This window comes from Scyliorhinus torazame, chromosome 9 (genome assembly GCF_047496885.1).
Source record: "Scyliorhinus torazame isolate Kashiwa2021f chromosome 9, sScyTor2.1, whole genome shotgun sequence".
Taxonomy (NCBI): domain Eukaryota; kingdom Metazoa; phylum Chordata; class Chondrichthyes; order Carcharhiniformes; family Scyliorhinidae; genus Scyliorhinus; species Scyliorhinus torazame.
The window spans coordinates 269,557,039-269,578,215 of record NC_092715.1 but is presented as its reverse complement, the minus strand read 5'-3'; the positions used below and the strand labels follow the sequence as shown (position 1 = coordinate 269,578,215).

The window sequence follows — 21,177 nt, the reverse complement described above, 5'->3', positions numbered from 1 at the left end:
TTTTTTGGACACTAACGGCAATTTAGCATGGCCAATCCACCTAACCTGCACGTCTTTGGACTGTGGGAGGAAACCGGAGCGCCCGGGGGAAACCCACGCGGACACGGGGAGAACGTGCAGACTCCGCACAGACAGTGACCCAGCGGGGAATCGAACCTGGGACCCTGGCACTGTGAAGCCACAGTGCTAGCCACTTGCGCTACCGTGCTGCCCATGTAGCATCTAGAAGGACAAAGGCAGCAGATACCTGGGAACCCCACCACCTGGAGATTCCCCTCCAAGTCACACACCACCCTGACTTGGAAATATATCACTGTTCCTTCACTGTCGCTGGAGGAAATTCCTGGAACTCCCTCCCGAAAAGCACAGTGGGTGCACCGACACCTCGAGGGCGGCAGCGGTTCAAGAAGGCAGCTCACCACCTCCTTCTAAAGGGCAACTAGGGATGGGCAATAAATGCTGGTCTAACCAGCGACCTCCACAACCCGTAAATGAATTTGAAAAAACTCCCCAAACTCCATTCTCAGTCGGTTCATTGCATTGTGAAGGTGGAAGCGACAGTTTTACTGTGTGAGGTTAGAAGGCCGATGATTTACAGATTAATCTAAACCCATCGCACTTTGAATATTCTGCCAAAAGGAAAGACAGCATCATGGCCACTCCTCAGCCCGGAAGCAGTGCCTGATCTTTGACCATTTAGAGACTCTGTAATCAACTGTCCCAGAGGATTCAGAAGTCACGCCTTGGCACATTTAAAACAAAACAGCGGGGTCAGGGGAAGGAAGGGGATGGTGAGGGAGAACAGGGAAGTTGCTGGGAGAAGCAGTAAGTACTTTTTGATCATTATGCCTGTGATATGATCGGCAGTGAGAAGGAAATCAAACAGTCGGGTGTTAATGGGGAACACGTCACAGCGTTATTTACATGGAGCTTCAAACTGTACAGTAGTGATAAAATGTGATTGAAACTAAACTTTGTACTTTTTAAAAACAAATTAGAACACCTTATCGTCAATGAAAAGGAATTTGCTGCAAGTTGGTCACCATAGCGGCGGGCAAATGTTCATTTGTTAACTTTGTGCCGCCATACTTGCCCCAAATAATGTATTTACTTCACTGCAGTGTCCAGTACGTCTGTGACCAACACAGTGAGCCATTTTATTTTGATGTAATTGTTTGTAGAAGTGCCGTCGCTGAAATGACAGTGATTTGCAGTGTGTGCCTCAGCCTTTCACATCGATTTCTTCGTTCAAGATTTGCTTTGTCCAATACAAAATCAGCTTGGATCACTTTCTGCTTGGGTGAAGGATAGGGGGCAACATTCTCCAACCCCCCGCCGGGTCGGAGAATCGCCGGGGGCTGATGTGAATCCTGCCCCCACCGGTTGCCGAAGTCTCCAGCACCGGATATGAGGCGGGGGCGGGAATCGGGCCGCGCCAGTTGGCGGGCCCCCCCCCGCTCGATTCTCCGGCCCGGATGGGCCGAAGTCCCGCCGATAAATTGCCTGTCCCGCCGGCGTAAATTAAAGCACCTACCTTACCGGCGGGACAAGGCTGCGCGGGCGGGCTCCGGGGTCCTGGGGGGGGGCGCGGGGCGATCTGACCCCGGGGGGTGCCCCCACGGTGGCCTGGCCCGTGATCGGGGCCCACCGATCCGCGGGCGGGCCTGTGCCGTGGGGGCACTCTTTCCCTTCCGCCTCCGCCACGGTCTCCACCATGGCGGAGGTGGAAGAGACTCCCTCCACTGCGCATGCGTGGGAAACTGTCAGCGGCCGCTGATGCTCCCGCGCATGCGCCGCCCCGAGATGTCATTTCCGCGCCAGCTGGCGGGGCAACAAAGGCCGTTTCCGCCAGCTGGCGGGGCGGAAATTCCTCCGGCGTCGGCCTAGTCCCTCAATGTTGGGGCTCGGCCCCCAAAGATGCGGAGCATTCCGCACCTTTGGGGCGGCGCGATGCCCATCTGATTGGCCCCGTTTTGGGCGCCAGTCGGCGGACATCGCGCCGTTTCCGGAGAATTTCGCCCATGTAGTCAACCAGCATTTGGATACAAGAGTACATTTCAAAGGAAATGTATCATAATCGGGAGGTCCTCGGCAGAATGACGTTTCCCGAAATCATGTTGGTTGCTGAGTAACGTTCACTTGTCAAACATGGAACTGATGCCGTTTAACAGCCCTGTTGTTCATAGAATCATAGAATTTACAATGCAGAAGGAGGCCATTCGGCCCATCAAGTCTGCATCGGCCCTTGGAAAGAGAACCTTATCTAAGCCCACACCTCCGCCCTGTCCCCGTAACCCCACCTAACCATTTTCCTTTTGGACACTAAGGGCAATTTATCGTGGCCAATCCACCTAACCTGCACATCTTTGGACTGTGGGAGGAAACCGGAGCACCCGGAGGAAACCCACGCAGACACGGGGAGAACGTGCAGACTCCGCACAGACAGTGACCCAAGCCAGGAATCGAACCTGGGACCCTGGGGCTGTGAAGCAATAGTGCTAACCATTGTGCAACCGTGCTGCCCTTATTGGGTTATAGTCATCTGCACCTTTGGAAAATGTTGAGTGAAGTGCTTTGAGACATTTTACCACATTAGAGGTGCTTTATTAATGGAGTTGCAATTGCCATTTTGTAAACAAATGCTTTTGTCTTGCAAACAACATGACTACAGCGGCAATGGTCATTTAATAGATAGAAGAATTAACTGTATATAAATTGAGAGTTTAATTGTATTTAAGTGGTGGATATTAATTGGGGATTCACTTGTGCTCTGATATTTAGGAGCCGATTGTCGGTGCGTGTAATCAAGTGGTTAAGGCAACAGTTTGATCATTCAATGTTTTCATAAGCAAGTTCAAATCCTACTGACTATTTCTCACTGTTCATGGTTCAAGAATTATTTACAAAATTAATTATCAATTAAATGGACTCCACCTGGAATTCTCTGTTCTGGAGATTAAGGGCGCGATTCAGTGGATCAAGTTAAAGCCTGATCGACGGCACATTTAGCGGGGTGTGTCCCAGCTCCGAGAAGCATCCCGCTATCCAACGGCACTTTGCCATCATTTTAGTCATGGGGCCCACCAAGGCCGCACTTAGAAGAATGTCCTGCTGGTGTGCAGTGCCGTTTTGTCCGGCAGCCCTGATCCCCCTCACCCCACCCCCACCCCCCCCTCCCCCCACCCCCACACCCCCACACCCCGCAATAATTCAGCTCCACCCTCTCACCACCCAACCTTAGGGAGGCCCCTGGTAAACACCACCCCTACCTGGCAAGGCCCCTTCAGGCCTGCCCACTGGCAGTGCCAACCTGGCATCCTGACAATGTCGTCTGGGCACTGCCTGTGTGCCCAGGTGGCACTTCCAGGGTGCCAGGCAGGTAGTGCCAAGGTACCCAACTACTAGGGTGAGTGCCAGGGTGCCACCCTGCACCATCTCCGACCACCCAGGGGTCTCCAGTGGTCATGGAGATGCACCCAGGTGCTGTTATGCTTAGTCTATTTGGTTGATTTGTGTGGACCAGTACTAAATGGTGCCCACGTGCAAGGTTGGCACTGCCAGGCATCAGGCCTGGGGGGGCCTTCCAGGTAGGGGGGGCGGTGGGTCACAAAAACAGGAGGAGCCTGAAAGTGGTGTGTGTGGTATTCTTTGTGTTGTTAAATTCAAGATGGTTGGCGTAGTATTCACAAAGACCACAGAACAGCTTTAACTTGAACAAAGCTAGAAATTCATTAACTCTACTAATTTGGATTCAACACTTACTCTTTTATAATACACAGTTAATAATTAACATATAATCTACACTCATCTACTACTAATATCTACTTTATTACATTAACTATGATCTGCTCTCAGTCACACTATCTTTCCTTCAGTCTGTACTCTAGCTATCTCCTTCACTTCTCTCCCCCAAGGCATCAATGTCTTACATAATTGTACATCTAGCTCCCCCTAGTGGTTGACTTGGACATTTAACTCACCCTTGCCGTTCTTACATTTATTTAATGGCCGGGATTCTCCCCTACCCGGCGGGGCAGGGGGTCCCGGCGAGTTGGAGTGGCGGGAACCACTCCAGTGTCGGGCCGTCCCAAAGATGCGGATTTCTCCACACCTTTAGGGGCCAAGCCCTCACCTTGAGGTGCTAAGCCCGCGCCGGGTGGTTGGCGCGCCGCCGGCCGGCGGAAATCCGTGCATGCGCGGGAGCGTCAGCGGGTGCTGACGTCATCCCAGCGCATGTGCAAGGGGGTGGTCACTTCCGCATCGGCCATGGCCGAGGCGGAGGGAAAAAAGAGCCCCCACGGAGTCCCGCCGGTAAGAGAGGTGGTTTAATTCCCGCTGGCGGGACTGGCATGACAGCAGCGGGACTTCGGCCCATCGCGGGCCGGAGAATCGCCGGGGGGGGGGGGGAGGGGGTGGGGGGGGCCACCGACCGGCGCGGCGCGATTCCCGCCCCCGCCGAATCTCTGGTGCCGGAGAATTCGGCGGGCGGCGGGGGTGGGATTCACGCCGCTCCCCGGCGATTCTCCGACCCGGCCGGGGGGGGGGGGGGGGGGGGGGGGGTCGGTGAATCCCGCCCAATTTTACAGGTCACCGGGGGGGGGGGGGGGTGGAATGATCAATGATCGGGGTAACCAGTCAAAATGGCGTCCCGATCGGCGAGGAGTCTTTCAGCAGAATCCCGCTAAGTGCGGCCTCGGCAGAGAGAATCTCCTCGAGACCAAAAAAAAGGCAAAGTGCCGTTGAAAATAGCTGCACGCTCCGGGAAACATCCCACTAAATGGACCATTAAAGCGGACTTTACCTCAAGTCACTTAATCATTTTTTGAGAGAATTTCACCAATAGGTCCATTCGAGTATTTATGGTCCACATGAACCTCCTGCCACTCGACATCATCTCATCGCATCATCACCCCATCAAAATATCATTGTATCAACTTATCATTGTAGAGTCTTTTTTATAAAGTCTTTGCAACACAGAAGGAGGCCATTCGACCCATACAGCCCATGCCGTATTTTGCAATGTTCTGAAAATTCTTTCAAATATTTGAAAGATGCTGATGGGATGAGTTGAAGAAGCAGGATTGTGACCTGTGTGCACAGCTGCATCAATCACAGCCTGTTTATGTTTTTCCCTTCCAGCCAGTAACTATGGAAACAATATTTCAGTGGTAATATTTTGCTGTTTGCTTCAAGCTATTGCTGTGCATCATCTTGGTCTCTGATTTCGGGATGCCATGAAGATCAGAGTTATTTTTGGAGAAAGATTCCACCAATGTTATGCTTCTAACACCACAAGACAATCACCCTCAGCGACAGTATTTTGCGAGCACCGAGGTTGATGTCGTTCCAACAATGTGTTGTGCAAGCATTTTGAAATCCACGTCAATGTTATTCAGTGGTCATGTGGTTGCTTTCTATAATTTAATTCTTCTGTTTCACTCTGTCTGGATTTACGAGCAAAAATCTTTTTCCCATCCCGAAGCAGATCATCAGACACTGGCTCCCCCGCTCCCACCCCGCACCGAGAGTCAGGGAGAAACTAATTATCTGTGCGGTTGTCAGATAGTCTCTCCAGGGGGATCAAGGTGAAAAGGAGGTGCTGAAAAGGGCGAGTTTGTGAGAGAGGCATATGAGGTGGACAAGATATTAATCAATACGTTTAGTGCATGTTAGGTCAGGTAGCAGAATGGATGTTAACTGGTTGAAAGACAGGAAGTGTTTTAAGTTCTTTGCAATTCTATGTGGAAGACAGAAGGAAAAAGGAGGTCCTTTGAGGGTGAGAATTTGAGGCAAACTGGGAGCTCACCGAAGCTCCGGGAGCCAGAGCGAGAGATGAAGAGCGGAAAGAGGGAAATGCAAAGATATACAAGGAAAATCCCCCAAAAAGGAGGTGGTCACTGGGCAAAAGGGAATGAAAATATATTTACATAATTTCTGCCTGTGGGCGATGCCACAGAAGACTCTTGAATTATGGAATCTCTACAGTGCAGAACCTCCGCTAACCCTGGTCAAGGAGGCCATTCGGCCCATCGAATCTGCACCGACCCTTCAAATGAGCACTCTATTCATACCCCCCCCCCCCATTCCCGTACCCTAACCTGCACGTCCTTGGACACTAAGTGACAATTTATTACAGCCAATCCACCTAACCTGCGCGTCTTTGGACTGTGGGAGGAAACCGGAACACCCGGAGGAAACCCGCGCAGACAAGGGGAGAACGTACAGGCTGCGCACAGATAGTGACCCAAGCCGGAATTAAACCTGGTCCCTGGCGCTGTGAGGCAGCGGCGCTAACCACTGTGCCACCGTGTCGCGTCCTTGAGCAGTTTCCTTAGGTTAGTGATTATACTTCAAACAGGATTTGTAGCTGTGAAACATTACCCCTGAAATGCCTGGCTTTAATTTGAAGGTTCTCTGCCCTTTGGACTCTTCCCCACCAGAGGAAATAGTCTTCACTGTTTACAATCCTTTAATCATCTTAAACACCACAATTATATCATCCCTTAATCTCCTACATCACTACTGAACTCATGAACAGTTTATGATTTGAAGAATGAAGTGGCTTTATCAGTTTGAGTTCAGTTTAATTTTGGAGGATGTAGTAAGTTTACAGACTAAAAATGTGACGGCTGAGTAATGTCGCAAAGCAGCGGACTCTGCAAGATGCAACTTTGCACCTATTATTCCCCATGAGATGAATTTCTGATGACAGTCCTGCCTTCAGGGGCAGCTGTGGAGCCCTGGCCATCAATCACGCCAAGGGAGATAGGTTTGGTGATGGAAAAAAACAAGGAGAGAAAGAGGGAGAACGCCAGGGAATCTTTCTATCTCGACTTGTTCTTTAAAGATTACCTCCAGAATAAAATCAAAAACTACAACATGTCGACCGTTCAACCTACCATCAAAAGGAATTGGATCTGGATTGGCATGTCTATTATAAGAACTTCAAAATCTCCATTAGTAAATTAAGTACCGGATGGAACAGTCTACTAATACTTTGATAAACAAATCAGTCTAACACAATTATGATAAAAACGTTAAACCATTGTGACGTAGCTGTTCCCTCACTTGTTATTTGTAGACAAGAACACTTCTGATTTCGGCTTCATTTGGTTATGATTGACAGGGTGACCAGGGTCAGTGGAGGTTTAGCAATAATTATAAAGTTAAGACGCCATTAAAAACTCAGTTACATCTCATTCAGCAAGGTGCAACTTTTTCAAGGGCTTTACAAAGAACAAAGAGCAGTACAGCACAGGAACAGGCCCTTCGGCCTTCCAAGCCCGTGCCGACCCTGCTGCCCGTCTAACCTAAAACTGTTTACACTTCCGGGGTCCATATCCCTCTATTCCCATCCTATTCATGTATTTGCCAAGATGCCCCTTGAGCGTCACTATCGCCCCTGCTTCCACCACCTCCTCCGGCAGCGAATTCCAGGCACCCACTACCCTCTGTGTAAAAAAACGTGCCTCGTACATCTCCTCTAAACCTTGTCCCTCGCACCTTAAACCTATGCCTCCTAGTAATTGACTCTTCCACCCTGGGAAAAGCTTCTGACTATCCACTCTGTCCATGCCCCTCATAATCTTGTCGACTTCTATCAGGTCGCCCCTCAACCTCCGTTGTTCCAGTGAGAACAAACCGAGTTTATTCAACCTCTCCTCATAGCTAATGTCCTCCATGCCAGGCAACATCCTGATAAACGTCTTCTGTACCCTCTCCAAAGCCTCCACATCCTTCTGGTAGTGTTGCGACCAGAATTGAACACAATTCCAACTATGGTTCTATACAGTTGCAGCATTAACAGTAAGACTAAGAGCTAAGAGTGGAAATTCACTACAGTTGATTTCCATTGATTAGTGTTATAGGGGACCTCAACAGCACAACCCATAGAGAAGCACCTATTCAACTTTTAGATTTCTGTGCCTGTGAACTGCCCAGGTTGCTATCACTTAGTGGAGCAATATTGGTGAATGGTGACAGTTTCACCATTATTACCATTGTGAAATCCAAGTTAATGCAAACGCTCATACAATAATGCTCAGACGCTGAGAGAACCACACTTTCCTTCATGGTGGAACATTAACTCTATGGCGGAGTGTTGGAATACAAACTGTTTGAATCGGAACCAGAGCCAAACTTTGAAGCTGGCTGACAGTCTGCCAATTTGTGAAGTGTTTTCTGATGTGTTGGCATTCTGCCAGGACTGCTATCTGTTGTAACAAACTTTGGAATTTTAAATTAACAGAAAGAAGGAAAGAAAATAATAAACAAAATTACTCAAATGTTGGCACAGCAGCAGATCCAGCCTTTACCAGAGAGTCAGTTGACTGCAGTGGAGAGCTGCTCCGATCAGTAAATACTGCATTACTTGATTGTAATGCCATTATGAATATTTTGTAATCCTTAAATTGCTGCGGATCCTCTGTTAACTGGTAGCTGGGAGGACTGCATGTGGGGACATGTTGTGGAGCACTCCAGCCTGCACGCAACCCCTCGCCATATAGACAATGACGTTGTCCATCTTTCCTCTAAACCATCAGTTTCAATGCGACTTCATAGCAACTAAATTTCCTAACTGTTATTTTTTTAAATTCCACATTGGACAGGAGACGTAGGTTTCAAAATGCCCCAGAGACTTTAACCTTTTATCAAATTAGTTATGGCATTGTCGTCAGCAATTTACTGTGCATGGTGTGTCCCACCTGGGAGAGGAACAAGCTTGGGACACCAGCAGAGTGCCTGCTTTCTGGGCACACCAGGAATCGGAACAAAGCTGATATTACAGGTTCTGCCTCTCTATAGCAACAGAACTCAGAGTGCACATATTTTAACCAAAGGTTATGTTGTCAATAAATTATTCAAACAGATCAGTTTGAAGTTTAGTTCCAGTAGAGATAGAAAATTGTAAATCTGTCCTGTTTCATGTTGCGGTACTTATCTTAATCGTACAATACAAGGGAAGGTACTTCAACTTGTTTACTGAACTGGGAGTAAAATGGGCAATAAACACTGGCCTTGTCAATGACGCTCGCATCCCATGAACAAATATATAATCAAACAGAATGCATGTTTATTTATAGCTGTAAATCAGCCACCAGGAACCATGCGAAGGTTTGAAACATTTTGATGTGCTATATCTTGAACTTGCCAAGATGTTATGACAGTGGCACTTTGCAGTGAAGTTGCCCTAAGGGTTTGATGGAGATGAAACAGGGTGTTCATTTTAATCATGAGCGTAATCTGTTAAGGTAAAAATGTTTGCACTTACAGAGTGACCATTGACCAGTCAACCAAACAACCCGGGCGGGATTCTCCGCCCCCCCACCGGACTGGAGAATCGCCGGGGGGCTGCGTGAATCCCGTCTCGCCGCCCCGACGCCGGCTGCCGATATCTCCGGCGCCGGGGTAATGGCGGGGGTGGGAATCGCGCCGGTCGGCGGCCGTTGGCAGCCCCCCCTCCCCCTCCCCGGCGATTCTCCGGCCCGCGATGGGCCAAGCGGGCGCCCGTTTTCGGCAGGCCCTGCCGGCGTAAATCACAACAGGTCCTTACCCTGGGGGGTTCCCCCACGGTGGCCTGGCCCATGATCGGGGCCCACCGATTCGCAGGCGGGCCTGTGCCGTGGGAGCACTCTATCCCTCCGCACGGCCGCTGTAATGGTCCGCCATGGCCGGCACGGAGAAGAACCCACCTGCGCATGGACTAGGATCACGCCAGCGCACACTGGCGCTCCCACGCATGCGCCAACTCGCGCCAGCAGGCGGAGGCCCTTTGGCGCCAATTGGCATGGCGCCGACCCCTCCGGCGCTAGCCTAGCCCCCGAAGGTGCGGAGGATTCCGCACCTACCGGGCACCCCGACGCCGGAGTGGTTGATGCCACTCCTCAGCGCCGTTGTGGCCCACTCCGCCGGGTAGGGGAGAATCCCGCCTCCCGTTTCTGTGCTGCAGATTCTACATGTAGTTTGGTTAACACAGCTGCCTCACGGCGCCAAGGACCCAGGTTCGATCCCGGCCCCGGGCAACTGTCCGTGTGGAGTTTGCACATTCTCCCTGCATCTGCGTGGATTTCACCCCCACAACCCAATGATGTGAGGGCAGCACGGTAGCATTGTGGATAGCACAATTGCTTCACAGCTCCAAGGTCCCAGGTTCGATTCCGGCTTGGGTCACTGTCTGTGCGGAGTCTGCACATCCTCCCCGTGTGTGCGTGGGTTTCCTCCGGGTGCTCCGGTTTCCTCCCACAGTCCAAAGATGTGCAGGTGAGGTGGATTGGCCATGATAAATTGCCCCTAGTGTCCAAAATTGCCCTTAGTGTTGGGTGGGGTTACTGGGTTATGGGGATAGGGTGGAGGTGTGGATCTTGGGTAGGGTGCTCTTTCCAAGAGCCGGTGCAGACTCGATGGGCTGAATGGCCTCCTTCTGCTCTGTAAATTCTATGAAATCTATGTGCAGGGCAGGTGGATTGGCCACACTAAATTTGCTCCTCAATTATAAAAATTTTGAAAAAGATTCTACATGTAGTAGAAATATACTTACATTTAACTTATTGCAACCTTGAAGCATACTAAGGCTAGCACTGGCTTGATCAACAGCAATTCAATAACAATAATAATCGCTTATTGTCACAAAGTTTCAATGAAGTTACTGTGAAAAGGCTTACATTAACACTGAATGAAGTTACTGTGAAAAGCCCCTAGTCGCCACATTCCGGCGCCTGTTTGGGTACACAGAGGGAGAATTCAGAATTCTCAGCTGGTACAGGAATTGAACTCGCTGGCTTATTCTGCATCACAAACCAGCAGTCTAGCCCACTGAGCTAAATCAACCATTTTACAATCTGGTCTTTTCTTTAAACTGACTGACCATCACGGTCAGCACAAGCACAGCAGCACAGTGGTTAGCACTGTTGCTTCACAGCACCAGTGTCCCAGGTTCGATTCCCGGCTTGGGTCGCTGTCTGTGCGGAGTCTGCACGTTCTCCCCGTGTGTGCGTGGGTTTCCTCCGGGCGCTCCGGTTTCCTCCCACAAGTCCCGAAAGATGTGCTGTGGGGTGAATTGGACATTCTGAATTCTCCCTCTGTGTACCCGAACAGGCGCCGGAGTGTGGCGACTAGGGGCTTTTCACAGTAACTTCATTCAGTGTTAATGTAAGCCTACTTGTGACAATAAAGATTCTTATTAAGATTATTATTATCAACATGTTTGTCTTTTTTCTCACACTACTCTTTTTGAGAATTGGGTTTGACAATTAAACCAGCTCCTGCCTCCCACTCTCACCAGTTCTGTGTCACCTGTGGCTTAGTTACGGCAGATTGACCTTGGGAGTTGGAAGGTTGTGGGTTAGGGTCATAGAATTATCCAGCACAGAAAAGACCCTTCGGCCCATTGCATCTGCGCCGGTCAAATACAACCACCCAACCAATCTAATCCCATTTTCCAGCATTGGCCCACAGCCTTGTCTGTCCTGGGATCGCAAGTGCACATCTAAATGTGTCTTAAATGTTACGAGGGTCTCTGCCTCCACCCCCCTTTCAGGCAGCGAGTCCCAGACTCCCACCACCCTCTGGGTGAAAAGGTTTTTCCTCGCATCCCCTCTAAACCTGCCCCTTACCTTAAATCTCTGCCCCCTGGTCATTGATCCCTCCACCAAGGGGAAATGTTTATTCCTGTCTACTCCATCTATACTCCTCATAATTTTATACATCTCAATCCTGTCCCCCCTCAGTCTCCTCTGCTCCAAGGACAACAATCCCAGTCTGTCCAACCTCTCTTCATAATTAAAACTCTCCAGCCCAGGCATCATCCTGGTAAATCTCCTCCGCCCCCTTTCCAACGATCACTGTCTGCAAAATGTTCCCCTGCTGATACTTTAACCACTTGCCCAGCTTCGTCAATGAAAATCAAGTCCCATTTAAATGTAACAATTAGGATGATGTTCCAGGGAAGAGCTGCCCTGTCAAAAGGGTCATGTTGAGTAGGTTTCTGTGTCTTAGAGGAGAGAGGGTTAAAGAGACAGCAAGTGATCGGTGAACCTTATCAGATTCCTTATGACAGTCTGTACAATTTTTAAAAAATTTTGTGTACCCAGTTATTTTTTCCAATTAAGGGGCAATTTAGCGTGGCCAATCGACGTAACCTGCACATCTTTGGGTTGTGGGGGTGAAACCCACGCAGACACGGGGAGAATGTGCAAACTCCACACGGACAGTGACCCGGGGCCGGGATCGAACCCGGGTCCTCAGTGTCGCGAGGCAGCAGGGCTAACCACTGCACTACCTTGCCGCCCTATGAAAGTCCATATAAACCTCATCCATAGACACTCCCCTCTTTACTGGTTTAGCTACATCCACAAAATATTCGCTGGTTTGTTACTTATGACCCGCATTTTACAAATTCATGTTGACTCTCTGATCAAATTTCTCTAAGTGCTCAGTCACCCTGTCCTTAATTATAGATTCCAGTAACCTCCCCACAACACATGTTGGACAAACGGGTCTGTCATTTCCTGGTTTCTTTCTCTCGCCCTTCTTAAAGGATGGAATTCCATTTGTTTTGGATGAACACTTTGTTATGAAGAGTAGTAGCGGTTGGAATGCAGGGAACATGGTTGTTAATTTGGGTGTCGTAAGTTGCCATTAGTAGCAATGTGACAATAGCCAGTTGGGGCGCGATCTACCAGCTGTTCATGCCGGTGGGATATTCCGGTCCTACGCCAGCGCACGGGTTTCCCGGCGAGGAAGGGTGCAGTCACCGGGAAATCCTCTTGAGAACAGTGGGGCCGGTCAATCGGTTGGAGGGTCACCTCCGCCACTGACAAGCACACGTTGGTCGGTTGGCAAATCCCACCCTTACATCTGTTTTAGTGATGTTGATTGAGCAATAATTGTTGATCGGGACAGTGGGAAAACTCTCCAGCCCTGCTTTGAATCGTGCAATGGGAACTTTTGCATCCATTGGAGAGATGGAGGGGGCTTAAGTTTAACGTCAAGTCCAGAGGGTGGCCCCTCTGACATTGCAGCCGTCCTCAATGCTGCATTGACATGTCAGCTGAGGTTATATGTTCAAATCTCAGAAAACCACAGTCTTCTAAACTGGGCAATTATGCTACTCACTGAGCTAAGGCTGACCCTTCACCACCTGTTTTTCTCTCGTTGCCTTTACCTTTTCACCCCCCGCCCCCAACGTCTCAGTTGAGATCTGTTAACTTTACCAGAGATCAAGGATCAAACTTGCTATTTTCCTGATCCATGTGACACTGTACCACCCAACGTGGTACGCATATCCAAGTACCAATCAAAGTGACCCAAGGGGGTTGGACTTTGCGAATTTACACCATTCACAATAAACAGTGGTATGGTAATGATGTTATCTTTGGGTTAACAGCCCTGTTAAAATCGCTGAGAAGTATTTCAGCTGAATATGTTAATTATTTGTGATTCCACCGTTACTGTTTGTATTGCAAACGGGAGACAAATCACTCACCTCAGCCATTTGTGGTTTTCCAGTGATTACAGAAATGGCCTTTAGAGCAGATTGAACGCTCTGAGAGTGACACGGCGGCATAAGGAAAGGAGGTAAAGGGGGATTGAAATGAAGAAATAGGGAATTAATTTAAACGATCGCCTATTACTTTAGTTTATGCTTTGCAACAAATAGAACAGGTTTGTGGGTAATGACAGTAATTCCATAAAACATCAATCCCACAATTAAATAATTTCATCAGCAAGGCAGCGAGGATAAACATCAAATGTCAGGTCCCTCGAGTGCATTTTGTTTTTACTCTTTGCTTATGAGAAACTAATGGTTTGTGTGTGCTCTACGCAAAGGCTTTTCAGCAGTCCTTCACAATGGAAACGTTTATTTGTGCTGATGATGTGAAAGTGAGAGGTTTCTGGCCCATTAAAGATCAGGCTGTGGACTCCACAACAAACATGTCCGGCTGGAATCCTTCTCTGCTCATTTAACAGCGCGGCTAACACTTTGAAATGAAATGAAAATGAAAATCGCTTATTGTCACGAGTAGGCTTCAATGAAGTTACTGTGAAAAGCCCCTAGTCGCCACATTCCAGCGCCTGTTCGGGGAGGCTGGTACGGGAATCGAACCGTGCTGCTGGCCTGCCTTGGTCTGCTTTAAAAGCCAGCGATTTAGCCCAGTGAGCTAAACCAGCCACTTTCTGTGGCATTGTGCAGGTCCATTATAAAAGTGACTGCTAGAGTATTGGACACTTGATTAAACGGCCAACATTTGCACCCTAGAGCTTGATTTTAATGCCCCACCCCTGCCCATTCATCAACAAGGTTGGTAGGTGGAAAACTGTGCTTTGCGAAAAGAATGGCGGCAGTAACTTTGTTACAGGTTTTCCCTTACACAGCACCTGCCAAACCCACAGCGTCTACCATCTAGGAGGACAAGGGCAGGAGCGACATGGGAACCCCACCACCTGGAGGCTCCCCTCCAACCACGCACCATCCCGACTTGGAAATACATTGGCCGTTCCTTCACTGTCGCTGGGTCAAAACCCTGGGACTCCCTCCCTAACAGCACTGTGGGTGTACCTACACCTCAGGGACTGCAGAGGTTCAAGAAGGCAACTCACCACTACCTTCTTAGCGATGGATAATAAATGCTGGCTTAGCCAAAGACACCCACATCCCGTGAACAAATAAACACATCATTGGCAGCAAAACAGGAATAAAAGTGGGTGGATGTTAAGCTCAAGGATTTTTGGCCATGGAATGGAGGGGATTTTTTACAGTTTCCTAATAAAGAAGTACATGACGTTCCTTTTCTCTTACTCACCCACACTAAAGCCAGCTGCCTGGTACTGGGAGTTTATATTCTATAACTCACAATTAGTTGGACAGAGTTTATACCTGGCTGCTTTATTACTGCCTAACCCTTGGAAGGTCTCTTTTCCTCAATTCAACACTCTGAGCCAAGCATTAAGTGTTGAGCAAAGCAGGGAGCACTGGCACAGTGGTTGTGCTACTGAAGCCATAATTCAGAAGCCTGGAATAATAATCAGAGGAAATTAGTTCAGATCTCAGCATGACATCTGGGGGGCTTTCATTCCGTTAATTAAACAAATCTGCAATCGAAAACTAGCCTCGATAATGGTGACCATGAAACCATTGGATAGTTGTGACGAGCCACCCAGTTCACTAATCCCTCTTACGGAAGGATGTTTACTGTCCTTACCTGGTCTGGCCAGTATGTGACTTTAGACCCACAGCAGAGTGGCTGGCTCTCCACTCCTCTTTGACATAGCCTAACAAGCCTGGCGATTCTCAAGAATGTGGCTCACTGCCATCTCTTTGAGGGCAATTGGGGGTAAGTACCAAATACTGAGCCTTGCCAATAGCGCTCACAGCCTGAGAGTGAAGAAAATAAGTGATCTCCTGTCTGTCCAGAACTTTATTTTTTTATTATAAATTCATTTTTTTCCCAATTTTAAGCGGCAATTTAGCGTGGCCAATCCACCTACCCTGCACATCTTTGGGTTGTGGGGGCGAAACCCACGCAAACACGGGGAGAATGTGGAAACTCCACACGGACAGTGACCCAGGGCCGGGATCGAACCTGGGACCTCGGCGCCGTGAGGCATCAGTGCTAACCACTGCGCCACCGTGCCACCCTAGTTTGTCCAGAACTGATTGTTATCCTAATATGTTAGCAAAGGATTAAATATCTTCCATCTGTGTGTAAGTACCTGGCTTCCCCAGTGATGCTGTGGAGATGAAAACCTACCTCACCCTACCCTTCATCACCATGATGTGTCCTGTGCTTTGCTGCATCACTGGTTCTCACCACACTGCCCACTTTCTTCAGAAACATTTCCTGAACTTTTACCTCTCTCTTGACAACCCAACTTGCTACATAACGTTCCTGGCTGGCAGGTAGTACGATCGACTCCTAGCGCCCTCTCTGAAGCAACTAGAGCACGCGTGAAAATGTCCTTGGATGACTTATTTCTGTCCCTCACACTTATCAGGGAAAAAGGAAGTCATCAAAGAACAATGCAGTTCAGGAACAGGCCCTTCGGCCCTCCAAGCCTGCACCGGTCATGGTACCAACGTTGGCCAAAACCCTCAGCACTTCCTTGGGCCGTATCCCTCTACACCCATCCAATCCATGTATTTGTCGCGATGCCTTTTGAACACCATTAATGTATCTGCTTCCACAACTTCCCTTGGCAACACGTTCCAGGCCCTCACCGCTGGATAAAAGCAAATTACTGCAGATGCTGGACTCTGAAACGAAAGAGAAAATGCTGGAAAATCTCAGCAAGTCTTGGCAAAGCTTTGACAAAGAGTCATCGGACTCGAGACGTTCGCTGTTTTCTCTCCCTACTGATGCTGCCAGATTTGCTGAGATTTTCCAGCATTTTCTCTTTCGTTCCAGGCACTCACCACCTTCTATGTAAAAAGACCTGCCTCACACATCTCCTCTAAACTTTGCCTCACGGACCTTAAACCTATGCCCCCTGGTGACTGACCCCTCCACCCTGGGAAAGAGTGCCTGCCCATCCACTCTATCCATGCCCTTCATAATCTTGCAGACCTCTATCAGGTCACCCCTCAACTTTCGTCTTTCTAATGAAAACAGTCCGAGTCTATTCAGCCTCTCCGCATAGCTAACACCCTCCAGACCAGGCAACATCCTGGTAAACCGCCTCTGCACCCTCCCCAAAGCCTCCACATCCTTCTGGTAGTCTGGCGACCAGAATTGTGCGCAATATTCCATTATTTAGCATCTCCACACACTGGCGTTACAGAGTGATGAACGCACCTTGTAGGAATTACAGGCGATAACTTGCAACAGATTATTCCAGAGAAATGGTGTTTCAACATTCTGCATTATCAGGCACACCCTCCCTCATTGATGTTGAGCAGGTACTAATTGCATTTTTACTGTTGGTTTTGTGTCAGTTTGACATGGTTGCATTAGGCTTGGGGGAATTATTGTGAAACCTGGTCCAGGTTCCCATTACCCCCTGACCAAGGAGCTCTTCTAGTGGGGACAATTATCTGCCCATGTACCAAGTTCTTTTAAATGATTCCTCACAATGTGGGTACAGGGCGATTAGTGGCTCGGAGGGGAACTTGCAGATGGTGGTGTTCCCAAGTATTCGCTGTTGTGTGTGTGTGTGTGTGTGTGTGTGAGAGAGAGAGCGCTCAAATTTTGCCACTTTCAACACTGGAAATGGAGACTGTATCAGTGTTGGGGATTGGGGGCAGTGATTGTTGGATGGAATTAAATCTTCAAGGATAGAGTTTGGTTCAAAGACTTTGAGCTCCTTTTCTCTCTACAGTTTACACTTTGGATCCTGACTACCTGAACTGTGAGGCTGTTTTAGTCATTAATCATGTTGTTTCAATCAGAAAATAATACAATTATCACTGAGGATTTTTTGAAGAAAGTGAACCATGTTTTGTTTGTATCTGTGGGACTCTGAGGAACGATCTTGGCTGAAAGGTTCCATTTCCTTAAGACATTTTCAACTCATTTCCGGCGTTCAGGTCGCAAACTTCAAAGTTGAGCAGTGTAGTGATTTCAGGCACTCTGGAAAACCTAATCCCTCACAGATGTGGGCTGCATTGACACAAAGATCGTTTAGCTGCAGAATTCAGCAACGTTGAAATTTCCACTTGTGGTGTTGGGAAATGCGGGACTAATTAACCAAATGAACACAAATGAACTGAAGTCGTGAATGTTGGGAATGTGTCGGAGACAAGAGATTAGAAGCAGGAACAGCAAAAGCTGGTGATATATAGCAGGTTAGTAGTTTTTGGAGTAGGACACTCGGAATATCCTGAAATGAAATAAATGAAGCTGTTGAAGACAGGCTGAGGTATGATCCCAGCAGTCAGTTTGCCTGTGTTTCAATTCACATCATAATCATACAGGACAGATTTTGGAAGTCAAGTATTCTTATTGAATAAAGTTCAGATTTGCTTTAAACTATTTACTCTAACCTATTAACCGCAGAACCAAAAACGTCCTACAGTGCAAAAGGAGACCATTCAGCCCATCGAGTTTGCACTGACCCTCTGAAAGAGCACCCTATCTATAGCCATTCCCCTGCCCTATCCCCATAACTGCACCTCACCATTCCTGGACATTAAGGGGCAATTTAGCATGGCCAATCACCTAACCTGCGCATCTTTGGACTGTGGGAGGAAACCGGAGCACCGGAGGAAATCCACGCAGACACGGGGAGAACGTGCAGACTCCGCACAGTTTGGAATTGAATCTGGGTCCCTGGTGCTGTGAGGCAGCAGTGCTAACCACTGTGCCACCCTATTGCTCGCAGTCAATCCCTCAAGATCCAGTGTGAAGGTGCTTCAGTGCAATGTCAGTGTGCAGAGAGAAAGAAAAGCGTGACTGATTTGTATATATATATAGAACTTCAGGATGTCTCAAAGCATCTTACAATTAGTGAAGTGCTTTTGAAGTACAGTCACTGATGTAATGTATGTTACAGAACAGCCAATTTGTACACAGGAAGATCTCACACACAGGAATGTGATAATGACCAGATCATTTGTGTCGGTGATTTTCTTGCTTCGTTTCCCGTACCTGGTAGTGCACAAGGCAGACTTTCACCTGTCCCCATGGTAAGGTTTTTTTTCTGAAAGAGGCTGCCACAGGATTAAAGCTTCAGGGTGTCACTCCACAGCAAATATGGCTGACCAGGAGTCCCTCCCACTCTAACCCAGCCATTGACGTGTGTTGGAAGGATTTGCGGGTTAATAATAAGGCTGTTTTGCCCCTGTTATAAATGCACCTTCCTTGGTCCTCAAGCCCTGGGGTGGGACTTAAATTTCGAGTTTCTGGCTCCGAGGCAGATAGGCTACCCGCTGTGTCCCAAGTCCTTTGTTTTAGTGATAATGAGGGATAAATATTGGCATAGCGTGTTTAATGCCCACCTGAGAACACAGATGGGGTGTGTTCTTATTGCTTGGCAATAAATGGCTGCAAATTTGATGTTGATGTACATTGTGGAACTGTTTCCCCGTGTGGTGACGTTTTCCGCAGAATCCTGAACACAGAGTGGGTCTGGAAATATTTAGGAAGACGCCTGCTGTTAGCTATATAGCATAAGACCGTAAATTCACTACAACAGCGAATAGATTTACCTTTCGTAATCTGGAATTTTCCAGCTGTCTGCTCCGAACATACAAAATTCTTGGTTTATTAAAGACTTTCGCCATTTCTTTTGACTCCTGTTCCTTGCGAGTGAAAGCTACTGTGACCCAAAACAAGCAAGGTGGCTCACTCTGCCATTGGTCCCTCAAATGGGAAGACGTAATGTTCGTTGATACCTATGCAATTAAGTACAAAAGGAAATATTTGTCCTCTCCCTGCCTCTTCTTGGCTTTGTTTTTATCACTGTGAACTGAGAGCGTCGCTCAATATGGCAGAGAGAGAGAAATCAGCGCAACGTTGATTCCCAGTGTGTCTCTGAGCAATGCTTTGGGAACCCAGGTGGCCATGCCAAGGTGTCAGGCTGACACCGCCAGGGTGCCTGGATGGCATCAGCAGTGCCGAGGTGCCACCCTGCCCCGATACCAACCACCCAGGGGTCTCCGATCCCCTGGGAAATCGGCCCAAGTGGCGTTCCGCCTGGTCCGTGTTTGTGGGGCCAGTGCTAAACGCCGCCCGGCTGGGATCTCCTTGGTGAGGCTGGTAGATCCTGGGGGCCGGTTAGATCTGGCGTCAGCATAGGAGCTTTCGAGCTCTCTTAACTACAAGTCTGGGTGCCGCCCATTGTGGGCAGAACTCAGATCGCAACGTTTAACAACCATCAGGAAACCCGGAAGGGGCCACTCACAGGACCGACCGGCCCCATCCTGTCCTGATCCCAGCTGGAATGCAACACGGAATTCTCCGGCACTTCCATCAGTGACAACATTCAGTGGCACCATGAGAGAAAGGGAAATAGATTTCAGTGATGAGGAGGAAGAGGAAAGTAGGAAGAGGAGAAAAGTTTAGATTGGTGAGTTGGGATGGAGACAAAGGAGAGGGCCACCAAGAACTGCTGGGTTGAAATGAGATGGAGAGAATGGGAATTAAGAGGCAAACTCTGGTCGGACACACCACACTCCAAAGTAAATGACCAAAGCAGATGCCATGGATTTTTCACCAACCCATCCAGACGTTTGTCACGTTGTGAGCCAATCAATTTCAAGGAAACTTTGACTTTCTCACGAGGGTTTAAAATCTCGGCATTCGAGCAACCTGCCTTGGAATTCTCTCCAAGCATTTCTCAAACAGATAGCTTGAACAAGGATCCACCTCCAGGTTTTCAATCACTCCTTCCAAGATTCCTTTCCCCTGGATCTCCGAGTACACTCAAACTTCACCTTCCAAGGACAGTTCCAGATCCTCGGCTGGGCCAAACAGAACATCACTGATCCAAAAGGTCCACAATAAGGAGTCACCAACCTTTGGCGGCCTCCTTGGATCTTCAGGCCTTCGCTCAAATCTGCTTTACGTCAAGTCTGCTCCCTTCAGTTTCCTCTTTAACTCAGAGCTTGTCGCTCTGTTCCTTTCTTTCAACTTGACTCCTTGGGACCTGTGTCTAATCTTTGCCTTTGGTCTTTCCTGGGAATTCTTCCTGGGACCTAATTTTGTTCTAATTAATCTCTAAGGAATGTTAGTTTGCCTATAACAAGAATTACAAAGCCCGTTACTCGTTTTCATAAATCAGGCTGAGAAATTGGGGTTGCGGGGGATGCGGGAGGAGGCGATTAGCCCTTTTGTAGCAATTGGTTAACTTTTATTCGTTACTTTTGGTCGGCATATCGGCAATAAACCTAATTGGGGTAATTCCAAAACCCCCAAATGGGTGGATTTGGGTCAGCTGTGAGGTAACAAGAACCCAACCTGACTCAGGGCCACCCCATTCTGGTTTTGGAGGGGTTAGGGAATTAGTGTCTAATTGATCTCAGGAGGTGGATCGCTCATTGAAAGGGGGCAGAGTTCTTTTTTCACATTTTTTCTATTTTGTAGCCCAGCAAGTGGAAGATGAGGTGGACTAGACCCATTTGGTAAGTGCACCTGCAGCACTGCTTGTGGACCAGGAGCAGCAGGAGTGCCTCCTCCTGGCCCGACCGGAAAGCGATACTATCTCTCGGGGGTGATTTTGTGCCGCCGTTCGCCGCTGGGTAAA

At 48.5% G+C, this 21,177-nt stretch overlaps 1 protein-coding gene across 5 annotated transcripts in view; it reads left to right on the top strand.

Moving 5' to 3' along the window:
• LOC140429915 (MOB kinase activator 3B) overlaps positions 1–21,177 on the top strand; it is a 220,385-nt gene that overhangs the window by 84,704 nt on the left and 114,504 nt on the right. The window contains exon 1 of one of the 5 annotated variants that reach the window (XM_072517486.1): positions 722–825. The exons of 3 other annotated variants lie outside the window; for them this stretch is intronic. The gene's annotated coding sequence lies outside the window, so the exon portion shown is untranslated. Of the gene's footprint in view, positions 1–721; positions 826–17,671; positions 17,780–21,177 lie in introns of those variants that run through there. One more of the 5 variants, XM_072517487.1, reaches the window with a different exon arrangement.